This window comes from Sinocyclocheilus anshuiensis, unplaced genomic scaffold, assembly GCF_001515605.1.
Source record: "Sinocyclocheilus anshuiensis isolate Anshui unplaced genomic scaffold, SAMN03320099.WGS_v1.1 scaffold457, whole genome shotgun sequence".
NCBI lineage: Eukaryota > Metazoa > Chordata > Actinopteri > Cypriniformes > Cyprinidae > Sinocyclocheilus > Sinocyclocheilus anshuiensis.
In genome coordinates this window covers 2,775,737-2,780,980 of record NW_015537939.1, presented here as the reverse complement: position 1 = coordinate 2,780,980, position 5,244 = coordinate 2,775,737, and positions in this window count along the sequence as shown.

Here is a 5,244-nt window from a genome sequence, read left to right as displayed (position 1 = left end):
TATATATACAAAAATATATATAGCCTACTTGTGTATATATAATAATTAATTTATAATGTTACAAAAACGTCCATTGCAAACAAATGCTGAATAAATTAACGTTCTGTTCATCAAAGAATAATGAAACAAGTGTCTCAGACATATTTAGCAACAAAAAAAATTTTTTTAACATTAATAATAAAAGAACCATTATTAATAATTCATGGCCAATAACAACTGATAATAACTGAGCAGCAAATAAGCACATTAGAATGATTTCTGAAGGATCATGTGACACTGAAGACTAGAGGAATGGCTGCTGAAAATTCAGCATTGTATGACAGAAATAAATTATACTTTAAAATATATTCAAATAAAAAAAAAACAAGAGTTATTTTAGGTCGCAATAATATTTCACAATATTTCTGTTTTAGTGTGTTTTAAATGCAGTCTTGCTGAGCATAACTTTCCAAAACAATTCTTTCAACAAAAAAAAACAAATTCCAGAAGTTTGACCAGTAGTGTTAATAATAATAATAATAATAACAATAATAAACATAGTGCATATATTAAATAATTATCTACAGAGATTTCACAGACTCATACAATATGTTTTATTTTATGGTCATTCAGTAGGTTAACACTCGAATAAGTCAATAACAAACACATCCCTGCTTATCCACCTATTCATTACTTGATCTACACCATACGCTAGGTCCAAATAGGGGTCAAATCTTAATGTCGGTTCTATACCATAATGAATAGATCATCTAGGTCTGAAGTGCTCACCATAGTGAAGTAAACTGCCTGCAGGTGAAGGATAATAAAATGCTACATGCTGCTTTTCTTCCACGCCGCTGTTATTTACTTAGGTTTTGTTGTGGAAATACTTGTTGTTTTTTGTCTGTTTGCATTAGTTCGTGAATTCAATGCGAAAGACACACTGAATACAGAAAAGGGAACCCAGCTGAGAGGTGAGAAGCCATGCTCAGCTGCTCTGTGTCCCTTATGACCCGAAAAAAACTTTTTATAATGCACAAAGAGCACACACAATGAGTCCTGTTAGGAAACACTCTCTGCCGTAATTCAGTTTTTCTTCCATATCAGGAGTTTTTTTCCATGCTGCTTTATTTTACACATAAAACCTGTGGCCTGTCTGCATCTGCTTTCCAAAAACAACATTTCTTTGGCTGCATAATTAGCTGGCCAAATATTTGTGCTGACTAATTTGTGGAGGTATTCTCCTGATGCGTAATCCATTAGCTCCCATCAGGTGCCTTTGTCTCCAATCCAAATGAGCCATTTGCATTTCCTTTGTTATTTAAATCGTGCATTTCCTCCAAACTGTGAGAATTAACTTCCTAATGAACTTCACACAAAAGAGAAGGGACCTCAATTGTGTGTGTGTGTGTGTGTGTGTGTGTGTGTATTATATTTATTATTTTTATTATTAGTAATAGTAGTAGTATATTTAGCATTATTTTATTTTATTACTCATTTTATACAATTTTTTAATTTATATATATATATATAATATACACAATACACATATATACACATCTAGTATATATATATATATATATATATATATACTAGATGTGTTATTAGATTTATTATTTTATTTTTTAATCTTTTTACACTATTTTAAATCCCCTATTAGATGCTGTTTAATATTATTATAGAAACATAAATTGGTCTTGAATTCGAAAAGTTAGACAGATTACCGCTTGGTTAACTGCTAGTAAGTCAAACTAGTTCTTAAGACAGTCTTAACATGGTGACTACATTTATGCGACTGGCCCCTGATTCCAATGGTACTTTATTTGTCCAATACACATTTATTTGTCAGATATGGCGACTCTCTCTATCAATGCAAGTCTATGGGACTTTTTCCAGTTTGCGACTTAAAAGTGTACATCAGAACTGTTGTAAAATAAATAGCACATCTCTTTTCAACAAGGCATGTGTTGAGGAAGTGTATCATTGATGTTTGTAGCACAAATGGTGCAGGACAAGTTACGCATGTACGTTTAACACTTCAAATATATAATATTTATATGTACGCAAAATAATGAACAAAAGCACAACTAAGTATAAACATGCAGTTTACAATAGTTTTAGATGGAGTTTAGCATGTTGCTCTGCTTTGCTGTGTCATCATGTCAGCTGTGTGCGTGTCAGTGTAAATTATCTACTTTTGATCAACATAAAAAAAAAAATTCTCATTTTATATGCAACAAAACACAAATGATACTGTATGTAATCCATTGCAGATCCCTCTCCTTTAGCCTGTCAGAGTCAGCTGATGTTAACCTCAGAGTGAGGTCACCCCCTCATTAGCCCACAGCTATTAGCATAGAAAGTGAATGGCAGGGGATTATAACAGACCCCCCTCATGTCCTGCTGAGGGTTTGGGATGCCCCTATGAAAAAGACACCTCAGGAGCCCCTGCTCTCCATTGGGCTCTGATGGCTTCCACACAGTGCTAGTGCTGCATTAGCACTGACCTGAGAGCATTGGTCAGAATGACAGGGTGCTACCTGATGCAGCCCACAGTGAGAGGTCACGCCAACCATGCAATCTCATAAAGATAGCACTCATTAAGACCTTAATTACAGGTTCACTAGCAGGATAAGAGGACGTGCTGAGAGTCTTTTGTTCTGTCAATCAAGGTGTGTGTACTGAGAAGGAAATAGAGTCTTCTTATCCCAACATAACTTCCTGATTCTGTTGAATGCTTTGATATATAGGACTGCTAATATGTGTGTAAATTGTGCATGCCAGCTCTACCATATATTATAATTTGTTTTAAAACATAATTAAAAAACCTTTGACTATAAAAAGTGTATATACATAGCACTAAATGTACATTTGCATATTTACACACAAAAATATGTAAATATATAAATATGTAAATGTATATTTAGTGCTATGCATAAATCTATCTATCTATCTATATACATATACATATATATATATATATATATATATATATATACAGTTGTGCTCATATGTTTACATACCCCTTGCAGAATGTGCAAAATGTTCATAACTGAAACAAAATAAGAGGGATCATGAAAATTGCATGTTATTTTTTATTTAGTACTGTCCTGAATAAGCTATTTCACATAGATGTTTACATATACTCCACAAGACAAAATAATTACTGAATTTATAAAAATGACCCCATTAAAAAGTTGGCATACCCTTGTTGGTCCTGAGCAGTTCAACTGCCTGCTGTTCTTCTGAAAAATCCTCCAGCTGCTGCACATTCTTTGGTTTTCCAGCATCTTCTGTATATCTGAACCCTTTCCAACATTGACTGATCCATATTTTCACACTGCTGAGGACAACTGAGGGACTCATACACAATAATTACAAAAGGTGAAAACATTTACTGAAGCTCAAGAAGGCAACACAATGCATTAAGAGCTGGGGGATGTAAACTTTAGAACAGGATGATGATGTGTAAATTCTTCTCATTTTGTTTAACGATCATATTTTTTTCATTTAGTACTGGATTTCAGAAGCTACATAATTACTTACACGTTTCCCCAGAAGACAAAATAAGTACAATTTAGCCTGATCATCCAATTCAAAAAGTTTACATCCCCCGGCTCTTAATGCATTGTGTGGCCTTTTTGAGCAACAGTACATGTTTTCGCCTTTTGCAATAGTTGTGTGTCAGAGTCAGCTGATGTTAACCTCAGAGTGAGGTCACCCCCTCATTAGCCCACAGCTATTAGCATAGAAAGTGAATGGCAGGGGATTATAACAGACCCCCCTCATGTCCTGCTGAGGGTTTGGGATGCCCCTATGAAAAAGACACCTCAGGAGCCCCTGCTCTCCATTGGGCTCTGATGGCTTCCACACAGTGCTAGTGCTGCATTAGCACTGACCTGAGAGCATTGGTCAGAATGACAGGGTGCTACCTGATGCAGCCCACAGTGAGAGGTCACGCCAACCATGCAATCTCATAAAGATAGCACTCATTAAGACCTTAATTACAGGTTCACTAGCAGGATAAGAGGACGTGCTGAGAGTCTTTTGTTCTGTCAATCAAGGTGTGTGTACTGAGAAGGAAATAGAGTCTTCTTATCCCAACATAACTTCCTGATTCTGTTGAATGCTTTGATATATAGGACTGCTAATATGTGTGTAAATTGTGCATGCCAGCTCTACCATATATTATAATTTGTTTTAAAACATAATTAAAAAACCTTTGACTATAAAAAGTGTATATACATAGCACTAAATGTACATTTGCATATTTACACACAAAAATATGTAAATATATAAATATGTAAATGTATATTTAGTGCTATGCATAAATCTATCTATCTATCTATATACATATACATATATATATATATATATATATATATATACAGTTGTGCTCATATGTTTACATACCCCTTGCAGAATGTGCAAAATGTTCATAACTGAAACAAAATAAGAGGGATCATGAAAATTGCATGTTATTTTTTATTTAGTACTGTCCTGAATAAGCTATTTCACATAGATGTTTACATATACTCCACAAGACAAAATAATTACTGAATTTATAAAAATGACCCCATTAAAAAGTTGGCATACCCTTGTTGGTCCTGAGCAGTTCAACTGCCTGCTGTTCTTCTGAAAAATCCTCCAGCTGCTGCACATTCTTTGGTTTTCCAGCATCTTCTGTATATCTGAACCCTTTCCAACATTGACTGATCCATATTTTCACACTGCTGAGGACAACTGAGGGACTCATACACAATAATTACAAAAGGTGAAAACATTTACTGAAGCTCAAGAAGGCAACACAATGCATTAAGAGCTGGGGGATGTAAACTTTAGAACAGGATGATGATGTGTAAATTCTTCTCATTTTGTTTAACGATCATATTTTTTTCATTTAGTACTGGATTTCAGAAGCTACATAATTACTTACACGTTTCCCCAGAAGACAAAATAAGTACAATTTAGCCTGATCATCCAATTCAAAAAGTTTACATCCCCCGGCTCTTAATGCATTGTGTGGCCTTTTTGAGCAACAGTACATGTTTTCGCCTTTTGCATAAAGGGAGCACGCTTTGCGCACTTTCTAGGGTAGGCTATAATCCATTCAGAATTTGTATGAAACTTTCGTTTTTCGGACACATATTTAAAGCTACATATTTATGCGGGATTCACTCTTGAAATAGCAGTAATTGGCAATGGACGGAACATAAAATATGTTGATTTAATTCTGGAACCGGTCCTGGCCAAACCTCCACAGAC